Source organism: Arachis hypogaea, chromosome 10, assembly GCF_003086295.3.
Source record: "Arachis hypogaea cultivar Tifrunner chromosome 10, arahy.Tifrunner.gnm2.J5K5, whole genome shotgun sequence".
NCBI lineage: Eukaryota > Viridiplantae > Streptophyta > Magnoliopsida > Fabales > Fabaceae > Arachis > Arachis hypogaea.
Genome location: NC_092045.1, coordinates 51346838 through 51367205, shown reverse-complemented (window position 1 = coordinate 51367205; position 20368 = coordinate 51346838).

Sequence of the window (20368 nt, the reverse complement as noted above, 5' to 3'; positions counted from 1 at the left end):
GATTTCATCACAAATTGAACCTCAATTTAAGCCTAGGGTTTTGTTTTTCCAGCTGCTCCAAGAACATGAACATAAAGCTTGAATTTCATCAAATTTCATCGAAATTTCACCAAATTTTCACCAAGAATCAATCATATATGCAACCAATTTTTAGCACAGCCAAATAATACAACATTCACACATCTCAAACACAAATAATCAAGATTAATTTCATGACACCCTACCTGGTTTTGCTGCTCCTAATTCAATCAAACTTTCAGGTGGTCCTTAAGTACTTTTTCCTCCTAAATCACATCAAGAAAACACATATTTAACCATGTTTCCTTGAAACCGAATCAAAAGAGAGATGGTGCATCCAACTCACCTTGATCCCAGCCTTGATAAGTCATATGATCATGTAGAGAAAGAAGAGAGGATCATTTTGGTTGGATTGGAATTTTGATTTGAGTTTTAGTTCAGCAGAAATCAAGCTTTGAAGATTTGGAACTAAGAACTTTTCTCTCTTTTTCTCTCTACCTATTTACGGCCACAAAGTGAAAATGAGCCAGCCTTGGGGGTTTTGGGGGTGTAGGGTGAGTTGTGCTTGGTTGGCTTGGAGGTGGATTAAAATAATATTAAAATATCTCAGGTGTATAACTACTAAAACTAGATGTATCGGAACACTTGCAAAAACATCTATAAAAATTATTTTCTGAGCTACTAGCATAAATAACACTAGTAACATATTTATTATGAGAATAAAACATGAATAATGAGGCCTTAGCATTGCTAAAGTCATCAGAGAGTGCTGGTGCTAAGCTGCACCAGTAAACTGTGAACCCGGTTAAACCGATTTTCTGTTTTTTACTAAAACTGACCAGGTAACCTTATAATATCATTCAAGAAGCTTCTAATACTCATATAATGATGATATTATCCTATTATCTCTCTTCTCTCATGAATCGAGTCCGGTTCATCAAACTGAGACTATTTACAAAAAACCGGATCAAAACTTCTAACCGATACGGTTCAAAAACTATGTTCTACATAACTGCATTATCGAGGTTGCCTCATAAAAGGTTATAGCTTAAAGATGACATAATGACAATTAGGATTGATATTCTTGATGATATATCAAAGGTTTTCCCTTTACTGATCTTCCGGAAAAATTCGTGCTTTCAGAAAAGATCTCGCGTACTCGAAAATCAGGGTTGTTACATTTTGAACTTTGAATTGCCTTAAGAGTGTGATTGCCATTGTGTGCGGCCGGTGTGAGTGTTCCAACTGCGCGCACCATTGGAATATACACACCGCTATTCTTATAAATCACACTATTTTTATACTTCCAACTAAGGATTTTGTTTCTTCACTTCATTAAGTGCTTCTTCATTGTTCCACGTTTGTTGTTGTCCTATGACCTTGATATTCTTTGTTTTCTTTTCAGGATGCGAAAGAAGGGTAAGAAACCGGTCGCTTTGCCGGTTGTGAAACCTACAACCCGCGCATCAAGACTATACTTCATGGATTCCCCGAGTGATAACCCGGACATCTTGATCAACCAAAAAGCGGAGTTGCAATATGGCAAATTTGAGAAAAGGCCAATCCATTGGGAACAGACACTTAAGGTTCCAATCAAGTATAAAATGGTCATGCATGAGCGGATCGCCTCACTTCATTGGGAGTTCTTAAAGCAAGACCTAATTGAAGTCAAGGAAACAATGGTGTGGGAATTCTATGCCAACTACCAAAATTGGGAAGCGGAGTCGGTATTTCTCTAGGGTAAGAGGTTGGATACTTCCAACAGAGTTATTGAAGCTATTCTGAAGATCTCTTATATTTCACCGAGAATGATGATTATTTAAGGATCAAGGTGAGTGTGTCCAAGGGGAAGATATCTTTGACTCCCATACTTGAGAGAATTGGCCGTCCCGGTGCTTCATGGGAGTATAGCAAATGGAGAAATTCTATTTCCACAACTATAACTTACTTCGATTTGAATGCCGAAGCTTGTATATGGCATCAAATTATGGCAGACTTCATCATTCCCAGCACTCATGCTACCCATATGAGATTCAAGATTGCATTGCTACTTTGGGCTATCATGGAAAGCAAGAGTATAGCCATTGTATCTTTATTACGCACATCGATATGGAAACTGATTGAGAAAAAGAACATCAACATCCATTTTCCATCGATGGTGATGCATTTTGTAACAGCAGTGGGGGTAGAGTGGCATCTGAGAGACATCATGTTCATGGTCCCTAGAGGCAACAAGTATATCCTGAGGGGAGATTTGGAGAGATCAACAACCACAACACCCTCTGAGAGGAAGACATCCACAGAACCACCACCAAGACTATCAACTTCGTCAACTACTTTATCTGTTCTCCGTCCTCTTACGGAATTATTCGAAGACATCTTGCACGATATCCACCGCAAGGAGCATTTGGAGCAAAACCATTTTGAGTGGATAGCGGCAAGGCTAGAAGGAAGAGACCCTGGCCCGCCTCCTAGAGCTTCATCTGAGATAGCTGGGGAGGGATATGACGTAGTTGACCAACCCACTTCTGAGTCCACCAGCTGAAGGTAGCCCCTCTTCATCCTTCTGGATTGTAAGCATGCACGGAGGACCGTGCACAAACTAAGTGTGGAGGAGGATCGATGATTCCAAGGGGGAAAATTTCTCTCTTCTAGGAACTTTGGAATGTTTCTTGTGGTACTTTTTCTTTATTTTGAGTAGTTTTATGTCTATTTTATATTGTTTGGTTGCTTGTAAATATTTCTTTATCGTTTATGAATATTTAGTAGTTAGTACTTGCATGTTGCATGATAGAATGAATAAGTTGGTGAAACACCAAGGAATCTTCATGAAGTCTTTTTTTAGGACGTACCATTGATTGAATTTAAGGAAATATTATGTATGCCAACTTGCTTGGAGTAATTTGTTAAGTAGAGCATGGAAAAGAGCTCGAACAACATATCTTGTGAGTCTTGAGCTTTAATATATGGTTGCATCTTTTCAACCATAATATTGTTCTTATGTGTGATTATCACTCCTTTTTTATTGTGATCATTGATTTACATGATTCTTTATGTCCTGTATTTGTGTTTGAATGCATTTAGCATGATTGAGACCATTTTTTTATGATAAACTCACTAACCTATATGGCCAACCCTTGCATGCACCTTTGTGAACCCCTTTGAGTCTATGAATTCCCTTTTGTTCTAATGATAGCACATTACTCCCCTTAAGAGGAAAATCATTGATATCTCCGAATTACTCTTTGATTAGCTTGGGTGGACTAGTGTGTAAATTCTAAGTGTGGGGAAATTTTGGGAAACATTGGTGATGGAGGCATAAGTTTATTGTGGAAATTTTTGGCAATTAGGTAATGCTCATGCATTTCATTAATGAAGACAAATGGATTCATAGTTCAATTTTGTAGTTCTCAGAAAAAACTTGTACATAACAAAGTATGAAATAAAGAGTAAAATAAAAGATGCATATGTCATGTTTGAAAAGAAAATGCATGAGTGAGGTGAGATGGAAAAAGAAAAGGAAATGGGTAGATATGTTATATTGTTATGTGTATATAGGTGACATAGGAATAGGTGGACACTCAAGCTAATTAAAGAGCTAATTCTTTAAGTCCACTTAGCCATATTTCATCATGCCTGAACCCTAGCCCATTGCATCCATTTCATCATGACATTCGTTATTCATGCATTAAATACTAGTTGATTGTTAGATAACTTGCTAATCTTTGAAACGCATGATAAAAGGAGAATTGAGTGGTTAAACCCTAAACACTGAGAAAATTGAGTGGATACACATCCGGTGAGGTGTTCGACCGCTCAATTCTATGTTCTTATGCCTTACATTGTATCTTCTTGCAAGTTGTTTGATTGAGTAATTTTGAAAAGTTCAATTCAGTTCTTTGGACATTGATCTTAATGCATGAACTCTTTGCATTGGCCTTTAAACCTTCTTGTGATGGATTAGAATTTCATGGTTTGTTTCTACCAACTCTCATCGCAGTGCATATTTGCTATTAGCCTTATGATAGTTGCTTGCATTTAAATAGTTTGTAGCATAAGACACTTTCCCTTTTCATCTATCTCCTTTGAGTGTGTTTAACATGAGGACATACTAGTGTTTAAGTGTGGGAGAATTGATGAATCCATATTTGAGGGTGATTTTTGGTTAGAATTTAATAGATTTCATCACATAAACTTGCACTTATCCCCTTGAATAGCATGATTTTGAACTTTCCTCCCAAATTATGCTTGATTACAAAAATATGCTCTTTTGTGCTTAGTTTGATCTATTTTCATTCCATTTGCCTTTCATTCGATGCCTTGATGTGTTTGTGAGTGATTTCAGGTGTATAAGGAAGGAATTGGTTCGAGAAAATGGGAGAAGAGCTTGCAAAGTGGATGAAACATGAAGAATCAAAGGAGGTGAGCTCAGAGACGTGTGCGTGCCACAGCCTTTTGTGCATCCGCACAGGAGCCCAAGCAGAGCGCGTGGATCAATTCGAGCGCGTCGCACGTCCCACCAAGCATCGCCTAGTGTGCGTGCGCACAGATACTCATGCGTACACACAGGAGGGAAGAGGGAATTTTCACAGAGTGTACGGACGCATACGCCTGTGCGTTCGCACAGGTGTCCGCGCATGACTTCATTAGAAAGACACGTGACTCACGATTTGAGGGCTTTGGAGGCCCATTTCTGAAGTCTTTTACCTCATATTGGAGGGGAAATGAAGAACATAACATAGCATAGCATTAGTATAGTTTTAGGAGTAGAATAAAAGGTTTTTAGTTTTAGTTTTCTCTAAGTTTTTCTCATCTTCTCCATTAGGGTTTCATTAGGGTTTTACATTCCAAGTGCCATTTCCATTTTTTATCGTTGGATTTTGTTAATCTCATTGTAGGTATTCTCTTGTTATTACTCTTTATAGTTATATTGTCTTTACTCTTTCTTCTCATTCAAGTTATAGTTCAATTTTGCTTCTCTTTTGCAATATCTTTTTCTTGTTGATGAGTTTGATGTTTGGTGTTTGTTCTATGATTTCTTATGTTATTCTTGTTGATTGAGATCAATTGTTGCTTTTAATTTCAAGTCTTTTCTTATTTTTCTCATGTTTAAGCTTCTTGCCCACCAAGTGTTTGACAAAATGTCAAACATGGTTTTAGGCTAAATTCTTGTCTCTTGGCTTGGGTAAAGTGAGCACTTGGGTACCTAGAGTTGGAATACCTAAGTGATTCTTTGGCAGACGACCGGAATTTGCACAATCATTGCACCTTAAGTGATTCCATGGGAGACGACCTGGGAGTCAATTACTCTCAGTTTTTAAATTGGTTTTGAGTGTGACACATCTTATGAATTTCCAAATTGGTCAGCGACCGATTGTTGGGTTTGGGTCTGTACTTGTAACATTAATCTTATTTTGAGAAATTCCAACTCGTACAATTGGGTGTCGTCAGGCCCACAGGAGGACTGCCACACAGACACAGATGTGTGTGGCATGCGTGCTAGGAAGGATGTAGTCGGTGATGATCTGTTGCCAGATCCTCGCCTCTGAGATGAGATCAGTGCACGCAATGCTCTGCGGGACCGTGTTTTCTCCCTTGCTGTACTCCCATCTGGCCTCAGGTGTGCCAATCTTCCTCAGGATAACATCCAGTGAAAGCTTTCCCAACAACAAGTCTTTTACTATTTGAGTGTAGGCGTCATGAGCCGAAGGAATATACAGAATACCTAAGAGGGCCTCTAGAGCAGTATTAGAGGTGTCCAGAGTGACACCTCTGAGAAAAATAATAGGGGCATCCCTTTTTAGGAGATTTGCATAAAGTTCTTTAACCTGGTGTTCATTAACTTCCACCGGATCGAATTTTACGAACTCCCAATGATAAAAATTAAGTCTGTCCAAAACTTGGTCCGCATATTTCTCAGGCAAGTTTAGCTTTCGCTCATAGTGAAAGGCTTTGTTTTCTATTTTCTTATATTACTCTTGGGCTTCAGCATTTATAAATGTGTCTGGTTGGGTACTTGGAGGCGCAGGAAGAGACCGAGCCAAAGGGTTGGCTTTCCCTTTTCCTTTGCAAGTCATCTTGAAAAAGGAAAAAATAGAATATAACTCAGGAGAAGTAAATAAAAGTCACAAAATTAAGAGGATGTAATCAAATAGTTCAAACAAGAGCCAATCAGGTAACCAAATACGAAATCAAGGGATAACATGCATAAAACAATTAAAGGTTCAAAAGAAATGTGTTTTCCCAAGATAAAACAACATAAGCAATAATTTAATGAGAAGACAAACAATAAAAGCATAGGTATGACTTAGGTGCATTATGTAAGCGAATTGAATTGAAAGAAATTGATTATTGCAATTTTGCTTTCAAAATTGAAAAGAGTTTGCAAAAAATTGGCACAAAAGACAAAAATCAAAGTCACAGTAAAAACTTGCACATATTCATGTTGAGAGGATAAGGAATGAGCACATATACATAGTTTCTTGTCCAAAGCAGTGCTTGATTGAAAAACAAGGTGCATTGCTCAAAAACAATAAGGAACAAGTTGCTATGTAGGTAGTTGTCCATTTTATAACAGTTAATGAATATGCAAAGTGAGCATGCTATGCACTTAAAAGTACCAAAGAGAATGAGAGGGGCTGTGAATTTCAGTTCAATTTGGTGTCTAGATCAAAGTCAACAAAGAAGTGCATAGTTTGTAAACTAATTAATAAAGGATGATATGCACAGCGGAATTGGCATCAAACCAGATAATTAGGAAGCAAAATTAAATTCAAATTAATGATTCAAGAAAATGAAGACAGAGTGCATTTTAACAAGCATTTTAATAAGCATAATATGTGCAGAAATAATGAGTAGCAATCATAGTTCATCAATGGTTGCATCCATATTTCAGTCACAGTAACATCATTCAGTCTCAGCAAAATTCCACAATAATCAGCCAGCATCACATGTTTAGAAAATGGAAGTCATCTAATCCTAAAACCATCTATTAACTAAAGCAAAAATTGAAAATCAGAATAAAAAAGAAAGAGTAAAATGAAGTAGGAAGGAAATGGAACAGAGCAGGTAAACAGGGAGAAAGGGAACCTGAAATGTAAAAGAAGGGAAGGGCAGTAGATGAAAGCGGAGGTGGTGAATGGTCGCAGCGGCACAGAAACTTGCTGCCACTGCTGCTGCTCGGTCACTGGACGGAAGGGTGCGAATAGGGCTAGGCGCTGTGGTGATATGGCAGAGACAGGTAGGAGCAAAGAGAAGGAAATGGAGAAGACATAGAGAATGGAAGAAGGAAGAGAGAGAGGGCCATGGCGACGGTGGCGGCAGCATTGTCGCCGGTGGTGGTTGGTCGCGGGATTAGGTGATGGTGTTCGGAGAGAGTGGGGAGAAGAAAGGGTTGTAGGGGTTTTGGTAAATGACGCGCGACCCTTCACCTTTTCGAATTAATGTTCGAAAAGGGACCTGTGCGGATGCACAGGGACGTGTGTGGATGAACACAGGGAGAGAGAAGGGGGTTATGCGTGCGCACAGCGTCATGCGAATGCTGCGAGTAAAAGGTGTAAGGCTACCTGTGCGGGGGCACAAAGGGTGTGCGCTCGCACAAAAGGAGGAAAAGGGCTGGGTGCAAACGCATAGGCTTTGCGTGTGCTACGACCAGAGGGTTGATTCTATGATTTCCGTGTGCTCAACTCTATGCGCACGCACAAAGAGGTTTTTTTTTTAGACGGGGTACGTGTGCAGCAGCACGCATGGTGTGCGGCTGCACTCATGGTGTGCGGGCACATAGAAGGGGAAAGGATTGTTCCCACGCACAGCTTGTGCGCGTGTTGGGAACAGAAGGAGTGTTTAAGGGCGTGCGTGCACACCTTGCTGTGTGTACGCACGGGAACTAGAAAACAGGAGACCTGTGCAGACGTACAAGGTTGTGCGTACGCACAGGTCTCTGTTCCTGCAACAAAAATTACGCCTTTAATGCATCAGTTTTGACATCCAAAACAGGTTTTCAATTCCCAAAATATCACAAAACTCCCAAAAACACATTATTTCACTAAAATACCCAACAAACATCAAAATAAGTGTAACCAACCAAGCAATATAGCCAATTATTCATGAAACAAAAAGGTAAGAGAGAGAAAGTTAGAAGGATATTACCATGGTGGGGTGTCTCCCACCTAGCACTTTGGTTTATAGTCCTAAGTTGGACTTAGTAAGGAGATCCTTGTTAGGGCGGCTTATGCTTCCACTCCTCCTTGAATCTCCAACCAAGTTTGCTATTGATTAGACCTCTAGGGTCCCAAATGAATTTCATCACACTCTCAAGAGACTTCAAGCTAGCAACTAGGATCCATAAGTGTTGACTCATAAAACCAATGTCCGGATCCCATATTTGAGTTCTTCTATCACCATTCACATGCTTGTGCACTCCCCGTAATCCACTAAATTGACTCTTGCACCAAAATTGAGCTCCGAATGTTAAATTGGCCCTTTTGATGAACTTTTCATTCTGTGGCCAATTAATATTCTTCTCTTCACCACTCAATACTCCAAGAAAGGTTCGAAGTTGACCATCCGTTTCTAGAATGGCATATTGATGTGGGGCTAGAAAGCTTGCTGGAGAATTCTTCACCCACTCAATTCGCTCTTGCACAAATGCCGTCACCTCTTGGCAACTAATATCTTCCTTAACCTCTTTTGAATCTTCTTCATCCTCACTTAAGTAAAAAATTGGAGGTTGTGCGAAGTCCACATCGATATCCCCTTACAAATCTAACAAGGGAGGCTCGTGAAGGTCATTGAAGGAATTACACATGTTGGACAAATAATCTTGAACGATGGAATCCTCTTGATCAATTCCTACCAACTCTTCATTTGACTCCTTTTGCACTTTATCTTGTGACTTGACATCTTCGTATTGATTTCGCAGTTCTTCCTTCACTCCACACTTTTCACTCGGTTCCACACATTCATACACTAGAATTTCTTGCTCGTGGCATGAACACACTGAAGCTAAATGATCCAAGGCTTTTGCTAAGGTAGACATGGCTTACTCTTGCTTCTTCCGAAACTCTTGTTGTTCTTGAATGAGGATGAGAAGTACTTCTTGTGTGGCTTGATCCATATACGAAGATGAAGATGGGGGTGATGAAGGTTGACAATCAAACTCATGAGGGTAAGGGTCTTGGTTTTGTATGTTGTGGGGTGATGGTGTGTAGGATTGGTGACTATAAAGGTAAGTATTTGGGTTCCATCGGGCTGCATTATGGTGATAATGTGAGAAAGTCATCAAGAAAATATAAACAAAAACCTACTAAGAAAAGCAAACAAACAACAAAAAATTGATATTTACACTATTAACATATTTACATCAACTAAAGATATAACACCGATTGCATTCCCCAGCAACAGTGCCAAATTTGATAGAAGAAGAAAACTATTGCATAGTTTAGAATCAATCAAAACATGCATCAATTCGTTGGTAGCAAAGTCCAAACCAATAATGAATTCTTTTAGTCAAATGTTTACAAATTCTAATTAACTGAGAGTAGTTAAACCTCGAGTCGTTCTCCCTAGGAATGCAATCAAAGTGTTATACGCTTTCGGTTGATAGGACGAGCATGGGGGTTTGCTCAAGATTGGTAATTAACACAAGTAAAAGAAAATAAGATCAAAACTGGGAAAAATGCTTTAAATGCAATAAAGAGCTTTGACTTGGGAATGAGGATCCAAGGAATCCTATCATTGTCATGACCACAACTATGGTAATTGTCATGAGTCAACCTTGCCTTGTCAACCCCAACCATCGAAGGGTAAGTCAAGCAAGCATAATTGACCCTAATCCATAAGTCCTAACAAACTTACCAAACTAGTTGATAAAAGGCTAGCGTTGATGGAAACAAGAGTCAACTAACTACCCAAGAACTACCACTAAATGTCAAACATTATGACTTTAGTATCCTAGGAACTCAAGCCACAAGCCAAGGTGTGAAAATCAACTCAAAATCTAAAGTTGGCATTTTCACAAACACCTTGTGTGCATAAAAGTAAAGTATGGAAAAATGCAAGGAAAATTAGAAAACTACAACCAACTATCAACAAAATCAAATGTAAACAAGCAATCAAACAATAAGGAAGCATGAAATATAAAGTTCATTGATCAAAACTTCAAGAAACACAAAATTTCAATATGAACAAAGTAACTTGAACTAAAGGGAAATGAAATGAAAGTGCTTTAATTAAAGAGGAGATTGAGAGTACTTACAATTAAAAAGCAAAATGAAAGATCAAAGCCTGCTATAACATGCTACAAGAAAACTATATAAACCCTAGGAGAGCTCTCTATTCTACACTACTCCTACTCCTAATACTATGACAAACTATGTAAAATTATGCTCCAATGTGTCCCCCTTTGATAAGTGTTGAAGTCTCCTTTATATAGTACTTCAAAACAGCAATTCAGCCTTCCGAAAGTGAGCCAAGGGCCTCCAAATTCACGTAGCACGTGATTCATTAATGCAATCACGTGCAAGTACCTGTGCAGACGCACAGACGAGTGCGTCCGCACACTCTGCTGAAAATTGACCTGTGCGTACGCACAGGTGCTTGTGCGCACGCACACATGAAAATCCTCGCTTGCACGTATGCACGCAAGGTTGTGCGCACGCACACTTCGCTCATTTTGCTTTTCTTTGATTTCTTCGTGTTTTCTCCCTGGTACATGCTTTCTTCCACTTTTGGACATCCATTCTTGCCTTTAAGGCCTGAAATCACTCACAAACCATATCACGACATCGAATGACATAAAAGTGGAATTAAAAGTCACTATTCTAGCATTAAAACATGCGTACAAGATAGTTACGCGTGGGGAAGCATTTTGGGAGATCCACGCGTACGCACGCATGGCGTGCACGCATTGGTGAAGGATCAACGTTCTCAAGTAATGAATGCTACGTTCACTCTGAATGAACGCCTATGATATTTTCAGAATTGGAATTTTAATTTGGTCATCGATGCGCACGCGAGCATGACGCGCACTCATCGATGTGACAGAAGTGGTGGTTGGCGCAAACGCGTACACGATGCTGGAGAGCAGAAATGATATTTTACCATCAACGTGAACGCGCAAAGGACGCGCACACGTGAGGAGCGTTCATGGCAAGAATGTAGCGTCCAATTAATGAACGCTATCAAGGGACGCGCACGCGCATAGGATGTGCACGCGTCGGTGCATGAACGCTGCGCTCACTTTGAAAACGCTACGTTCTCTTGAAGCATGCTCTCAACCACACCAACTGAGGACCCATTCTGATCTGCTTCAACCAAGGCCAAAAGCCCACATCCAGGTATACTGAAGACCCATTTTTGGGGATGAGAAAAGAGTATACATAGAAGAAGGTTTCCACAAGAGAAGGAGGCTGGCTCTACTAGAGAGCCGTAGGACTAGGAGTATAATAGAAGGCTTTTGTAAACACTTTTACCTTTCTGCACTTTTACATTTCAGTATTAATTCAATTTAGCTGATGCAATTTCAATTTTTGCAATTCTCTTCTGCAATTTCCCTTTCTGAAATTTTACTTTCATGCAATTTAATTTTCCTCCAAATGGTCTTAGAGCTATGATCCATTGAACCCCAAATCATTAGGGGGAGGACCTCTATTTTAATTCAGATGATTAAGTGAACATCCTCTTCTTCTCAATTCATCTGGATAGCTAAGAAATAACTTCTGTTTTGATTGAGATCCATTCACTCCGGAAGAGGGTTTGAATCTGTGAATTTCCATGAGAGCCTCGGATGAGAAATCATGGAAATTAGAACTGAAGCTATGTTTCTCACAGCTCTCTTGATCAACACCATTCGGGAGGAATTGAGATCTTGAGAGTTTGTGTGGCTTATGGATGAGAGAAAATGCTTAACCTCTTCTCATGACAATTGGATCAAGGAATTGGCAAGATTTATTATGATTAGAGAAATTGGATTGCAAGGAATTGGCATCTAATCAATTTCAATCTACCATAGATCTAACCAAATGATTGAGACAAGAGTTGAGACCCATTTGATTCATTGTGGATTACTATATCTCCAATCCCTAATGAATCTTGTTCTCTGTTATTTCTCATTTTGATTGTCTTGAGTTTCATTTTATATTTTGCCATTTACATTATGCACTTTAGATTTATTGCAATTTACGTTCTGTTAGTTTAATTCCACTCAATTCACCACTGTCTGCTTAACTAAACTAATCACCTAACTAAAGTTGCTTGATCCATCAATCCTCATGGGATCGACCTTACTCGTGTGAGTTTTACTACTTGATGTGACCCGATATACTTGGCGGCGAGTTTGTGCGGAAATATATTTTTCCGCCATCAAGTTTTTGGCGCCGTTGCCGGGGATTGTTATAGATCAACAATGATTAAGTAGGTGATAATCTAGATTAAGCATTTTTCTTTTGTTTTCTTTTAAGCATATTAACAGTTTGACACATTGTGTAACCTAACCCTCTAACAACATGCTTGCATTAGAATGTCCATTTTTCATTTGGATTGTTTGTGATTGTGCAAGTTATGGAGGACGAGGTGCATGAAAAAGGAGTGACCAACAATGTCCAACCTGAAAGAAGGGTGTTGGCCTCTTACACTATCCCCCAATCCTAGACACTATGGGAGCAGCATCCTCACCCCCAAATGTTCATGCAAACGACTTTGAGTTGAAGCCTCAACTAATCACTTTGGTGCAGAACAATTGTGCTTATAGAGGTGGCCCTCTTGAAGATCCCAACCAACATTTGTTTGTTTTCTTGAGGATTTGTGAAACTGTCAAGAAAATGGGGTACATCCTGACATCTACAAATTACTTTTATTCCCATTCTCCTTGAGGGACAATGCTGCCCAATGGCTGAAAACTTTTTCTAAGGAGAGCATCAATAATTGGGATGATTTGGTGAGCAAATTCTTAGCCAAGTTTTATCCACCTCAGAGAATCATCAAGCTGAAAACAGAGGTGCAAATCTTCACACAAAAGGAGGGAGAATCACTTTACGAGGCATGGGAAAGATACAAGGCCCTGATAAGAAAATGTCTACCAGAGATGTTCAGTGAGTGGGTAAGGCTTCAAAACTTTGATGAAGGATTGACTATGGAGGCAAGAAAAGTATTAGATTACTCCTCGGGAGGGTCACTCCAGATGATGAAAACTGCCTAAGAAGCACAAGATCTCATTGACATGGTGGCCAACAATCAATATTTTTACTCATCTGAGAGGCACCATGACACAAATCCAAAGAGGAGAGTGATGAAACTTGATGGAGTAAATACAATTCTGGCCCAAAACAAGCAGATGCATAAACAAATTCAGCAACAAATAGAGATGATGGCCAAGAGAATTGAGGGACTATAACTTGCTACAGTGAACACACAAAGCCAATCTCAAATCACTCATGGATGGAATCAATCTGAGGAAGGTTTTGGGACATTCAATTATGAGCAACAAGGCCCTGAGAAGGTGCAATACATGAAGAACACCTCATGGTCATTCCAACATGACTTCCATGGTGATGCCTACAATCCATCTTGGATGACTCATTCTAACTTGAGGTGGGGTGAGCACCAGAATCAAGGACAAAGGGACTTCAACTCTAACAGTTTTGGCAACACAAATAAGCACAACCAACCCCCTACAAACAACAACCATTACACACTACCCCAAAACACATACACCCAACCCTATCACATTTCACAAACTCCCCAAAACAACTTTTCTACACCACTATTTAACCCACAGAATACCTTCCCCAACACCGCAAACAACATTCACCAACGACCATCAAATCCCATACAGCCACATCCAGAATCTCAAAGGATCTCCAACTTAGAAATATTAATGGAGAAACTCATCAAAACTCAAGAGGTGGCCAGACAAGATCAAGAAGCGTCAATCAGAATTCTTGAAAGGCACATGGGACAAATGGCTAAACAAATCACAGAGATAAATGAGAAGCAAGCAAATGCCTTCCATAGTGCCACTGAAGAAAACCCAAGGGACAAAAAAAAACCACAAAATGGGAGGAGTGCAAAGCAATGACATTAAGAAGTGGAAAGACAATGGAACAAGAAACAACCATTCAGGAAGAGCACCACAGAGAAGTTTCAAGAGAGAAGATAGAAGAGAGAAATGAGGAGAATCGCAAAGCTAAAAACTCACAAAGCTCAATGGAGGATAAGACCATCCTTAAACCACAGCTACAAGAGAAGAAGGAAGGGGTGAAGCCATATGTCCCCAAACTTCCATACCCTCAAAGGTTTAATAAAGAAAAGGAGGATAAGCAATACTCAAGATTCCTGGAGAAATTCAAGACACTCAGCATCAATATTCCTTTCTTAGAAGCACTTGAAAAGATGCCATTATATGCCAAATTTATGAAGGAACTGCTGACAAAGAAAAGGTCCTTGAAAGAAGGACAAATTGTTGAGATGACAATGGAGTGTAGTGCTATTCTCTAAAGAGGCTTACCAGAGAAGAAAGATGATCCTGGAGGCTTTTATATACCTTGCACCATAGGAAACATAACAATTGAGAAATCATTCTGTGACCTTGGTGCAAGCATAAACTTAATGCCTCTGTTTCTCATGAGGAAACTTCAAATTCTTGAGCTGAAATCCACTCGACTAGCTCTCCAAATGGCTGACAAATCCATTAAGCAAGCACTGGGAGTTGTGGAGAATGTGCCGGTAAAAGTGAGAAAATTTATTCTCTCAGCTGACTTTGTCATCCTAGATATGGAACTGGACCCTAACACTCCCATCATCGTGGGGAGGCCTTTCATGGCTATAGGCAGAGCATTGATAGATATTGAAAATGGGAAACTGTTGTTGAGAGTGCATGATGAGCACCTAGCATTTCATGTTTTTAAGACACTACATGAGACCACTCAAGAAGAAGAATTCAGGAAGGATAAAACCGAAGATGAAAGTTTGAAGGAAGCATTCAAGGAGTTAACTCCAAGGCTCCTGAACTCATGCTCGAAAGAGAAATTAGAACCAAAACCCCCAGATGAGACCCTCAATAAGAAGTATCCTGACAAAGAACTACCAAGGTATGAATTATCTCCTGAGAAAGAAAAGAAGAAGAGGCCAAGAGGGTGGAAAAACAAGAGGATCCCTACTGAAGGCTTCTCACCAGGAGATAAAGTGGTGTTAAATTACCAACCAATGAAGGTGTCTCCAAAATTTTCTGAGCACTATACTGTGAACCGGATCCTTTCATTTGAACACCTGGAGATCATCAAAGAGGAGATCGGAAGGAAGTTCACAGGAAGAGGAGGAAAGCTGAGGCACTATGATTTTTAGCCTCCATGATCAAAGGACAAGATGTCAAGTAATGACATTAATAGAGCGCTTGTTGGGAGGAAACCCAACCAAAGGTAGTTTTCTTTTCCTAGAAGTTTCAATAAAAGAATTAAGTAGACTTCTTTGTATTGCAAGGAACTAAGTTTGGTGTTGTGCACCAAAGTAATTCAAGGGAGAATGTGCAATTCTAAGTTTGGTGTTCCACCAAAAATTTTTATTAAGAGCACATTGCATCCCTCTGCATAATTAGTCACTGGTTCCAAACAATAAGAGAAACTACTTAATAGTGTTTAATTTTTAGCTCATAGTTTATTTTCATAATATAAGCACTTGACGTTTCATGCATGTGCTTACTTTGCTGCATTTAGAAGTAGGTAGGGAACTAAGTTTGGTGTTCCCACACCAACTTAAGTTCAGAAATTCACAATCATACATGCATACTAACCATCTCTCAAGTGCTTGGGGAATAAGCAACTTTCAATATCTCTTGCAGAATGACACTCAATCTCTTGAAAGGAATGGATGTAAGCCCCCAGATTTTTAGAAATTAAATAATGAATTATTTATAATTATGTATATGATTTTGTTTTTAGAAAGGTTATGAGACTTCATGTTTTAAATTAATCTGGTTTTATATAAATTTTAATTATAATTAGATATTTTTGATTTACTAAAATTAAAGGTTTTTGCTTAATTAAAATTCAGAGTTTTAGTAATTGGATATGAAAGAGAGTTTTGTATAAAATTTAAATTGAAATAATTTAAAGTTTTGATTAATATTATGAACTAAAAGAAAATTTATTTATTTATCAATAATTTTAACTCAAAGTACTTAATTACAAATAATTTTTAATTTGAAAAATAAAATAGTATTCTCAAAATTAATTATATTGATTAAATTGGGTTTTAAATCAAAACTTTACTCAAATCCTAAATTCCCAATTTCAAACCCTAATTTCAATAACCTTAACCCCTCCTATCTAACCCAGACACACGTACCCTTCTAAACTGTCAACATCTTGGTGAGCCACGCTCACCCTCCCTCATGACTCACTCACCACCGCCATTTTTCTTTTCTTTTACCCCACACCCACACACATGTACAGATATGAATTAAAAGAAAAGGAGAAAGGGAAAACGAAAAACAAATGCAAAGAGATCCGAGAGTGAGAGCTGGCGATGGGAGGCAGAGGAGAGGCAAGGGGCTGTCCCGCACCGGCGTCGTGCCTCACCGTCCATAAAGCCACACATCTTTGTCTCCCCACCACCGAATCATCGCGCCACTGTCACCGTCGGGCTTCTGTGCCGCCATCGACAACGGTTTAGGGAGAAAGGAAGCGCTGCGATGAGGACAGGGAGCAGGAGCCCGTTGCGTTCATTTCAATCCCGTCATCCGTGCCTTGCCACAGCACTGGAGTCGTCGCCGCCAATGCCGAGCTGCCACGAGAGGAAGGTTGCTACCGACATCAGTCCCACATTGATGAGGAAAGTGCGAACTAGAGAACGGAAGGGAAGCTTTGCCGCCGTTGAGCCACATTACCGCTGTTGGAGGAGCCATCACCACCAAACCCTAGCCATCACTACCACTACTGCCAGCAAGAAGAGGAAAGGCTGGAGCCGCTGCTACCCTGTCCCATTTCCAATTAAGTTCAACATCAATTGCTCTGGTTTAACCTTTATCCCTCATCTCTGCTCCAATTACACGCCCTATTCTGCAAGTATATTATTAACGTGCTTGTTCTTGTTGAATTCAACTTTAGTCTATGCTGTGTTTTGTATTTCCCGAGCCGTTTCTATTTTCAATTCCATTGGACTCGAATTTTCTGTTTCTGCAAACCTGATCACTGTTGTGGGAGCTAATGCTGTGGCTGTTCCGGTTGTGTTGGGTTGCAATGCCGCTGTTATTTTGACTAAAATTGTTGCGTGGCTAGTAATGGTCCAGTCAGCTATCTCACCGTAATTCTGCTTCCGATTTCTTTTAATAGTGACATCGAGGTAGGAGATTTGTTTTAAAAATAAATGTTTTAAGTTATGAATGCCAATAAAATTAAATGAGTAACTGCAAATGGTTTATAGTTGCTTGGTGTGAATAATTATTGGATTTAAGTTGAATCATAGCTGTAATTGGTGATTCGTTTAATGATTTAATGTAGTGATTATTGACGATATTGTGTATTTTGAAGTTATATTTGTTGCTAGTACTTGTTGATGGTGATTTTGTGTATGGAATGTTGCTATGGTTGCTGGAACTTCATTTGATGAATCAGAACTTGAGATATGTTGTTATAGATGAGATGCTGAAGAATGGATGCTGTGATAATATGGTTACGTTGCACCTATGATATGAAATTGTGATATATTGAATTAAGAGTTTTTGGGCAACTTTGGTTAGTCAAACAAAAGTTAGAAATGTGGTTTTAGATGATTCCTAGGCTTGAATATAGGATTTGGTATGTGAGGTTGTTGGAAATACTTTGTGCAGAAATCTGCATAATTGGCAGCAGAACGAATCACTTTTTGGGAGCCGTCCAGACCTAATTTTTAGATGAAATTATTTTTCTGTAAAACTTTAGTGTGTCTTGAATATTCCATACAAATTTCATGGAATTTGGCCAAGTGGTTTGGAAGATATGATTTTTTGAAATTTAGTGGTTGCTGTAGATTTTTCTGGTTTTCTGGTTCTGCAGTACCAACTTCTAGACGCTATAACTTTTAATTTAAACAGCATTTTAAGTTGATTTCAAAAGAATTTTAAAGATATATCAGTCTATTTTAAGTGAGTACAAGTTTCATGTTCATATCTATTTTGTAGACTTAGATAGGTCACTTGGAAGGTTGATTGTTTAGTGGAAACTCTGAACTGGTTTATGAAAATAGGTTTCCATTTCCAAATGATAATTAATTAATCAAATGAAGTGATATGAACCTGAAACTTTTGGATTCTAAAACTTAGGGATGTTGACTATAACCTCACCAAAATTTAGAAGCAATGGATTAGAATTGAAATAAAAAAAACATGGTTGCTGTCCGTTTTCCAAAATTTTGTAAATGCAACAGCAGAGTTTTAAATCTTGTATAAAATTCAATTCTAATCCAAATTTAGTAAAACCTAAATTAAATTAAAGATTAAGATCTCTATAGTTACCTTAATAATATGGTTTTAGATTAGAAAAACATAAGAAATGAAAAGGAATGTAAGTTGCCCCTATGAAAGGTTAAAGTTAAAGACAATGATATTGAGAGATATAGTGAATAAAGAAAAATGAGGAACAAGGAATGAAATAAAGGTTGAGAATTATATTGAATGGGCCTTTGTGCTGAGTGCTAATGCAGAAGTGCCCGCCTAACTGATAGCCTAAGATTGCTAATGCGGGAATGTCTGTCTAACTGATAGCATATTGTATGTTTAATTGGGCTTTTGTGCCAAACTGCTAATGCGAAAGGGCCCGCCTAACTGATAGCTTGAGATTGCTAATGCGGGAATGTTCATCTAATGGATAGCATTGTTCCTTATTGTGATACACATTGAAATGTTATTATAATGAGGCCTAATTGACACGGGTAACTGTGATGCCAAGGTGTCTAATTGACACAGTAAGGGGACCATATTCGGGGTTCACTCCGAGTAACGTCAGGTTGCGGGTAAACAACTGATGCATGAGCTCATGGCCTGATTAGGGTATACATGCATCATATTGATTGCACATTTACATTTGGTCTTGTTTTGCTTGTTATATTTTCTCTGTGATTGTGCTGCTTGGCTTGTTTGTCTTATTGCAATTTATTTGTGTGTTGATCTGTTTCTTGTGCTATTAGTTGGTGTATTGAGGTGACTGAGAATTGGGATTTGTTTTTAGTTCGAAAAGTTAAAGAAGGTAATTAAGTATATGAAGAAAGAGTAAGAAGTATTTCCAAAGGTTTTAGAAAGATGAAAATAGTTTTATTAAGTAAAGTTAATTATTTGCATGTTAATCATTACTTTTACGGCATTCCCATTCCCTACTGGGAACTAGTGGTTTGTTCTCACCCCAAAATCTTCCACCCTTTCAGTGACACAGGTTCGGAGACTCAGTTTAAATCCGCGGGTGATTAGGATTTTTATTTAAGTTAAGTTATTGTGTTGGATTGCTTTTATAGAATTCCCTCGCCCTTGATATTTAAGATTTTATCTTATACAGAGGGATATGAGTTGTAACTGAGTTTCTTTTGTATTCTTTTGTATGATATTTATTATTGTTAATAACTATGTGATTAGTATTTCTTGGAGTTCTTTGATATACGATTTTAAGTAATAGAAACAAAAGTTTTCGGCTTTTTCCTAAAAATTGAAACGCAAAATTGAACTAAAGGCTCAATATTAAATAGTAAAAAAGGAAAATAGGTCAGTAACTGGTGCACGAAATTGTGATCTCTAATAATGGCATTCAACTTGGTGTGCGCATCTACTAATTCAGCACTTTCTTCACAACTTCGCACAACTAACCAGCAAGTGCACTAGGTCGTCCAAGTAATAAACCTTACGTGAGTAAGGGTCGATCCCACGGAGATTGTTGGTATGAAGCAAGCTATGGTCATCTTGTAAATATCAATTTGGCGGAAAATAAATAGTTATGGAGTTTTCGAATAATAATAATAAATAAACAGAAATAAGGATAGAAATACTTATGTAAATCATTGGTGAAAATTTCAGACAAGTGTTTGGAGATGCTTTGTCCCTGTTGAATCTCTGCTTTCCTACTGCCTTCTTTCAATCCTTCTTACTCCTTTACATGGCAAGCTGTATGTAGGGCATCACCGTTGTCAATGGCTACATCCCATCCTCTTAGTGAAAAAGGTCCAAATGCTATTGTCGCAGCACGACTAATCATCTGTCAGTTCTCGATCATGTCGGAATAGAATCCATTAATTCTTTTGCGTTTGCATCACGCCCAACAATCGCGAGTTTGAAGCTCGTCACAGTCATTCAATCCCTGAATCCTACTTGGAATACCACAGACAAGGTTTAGACTTT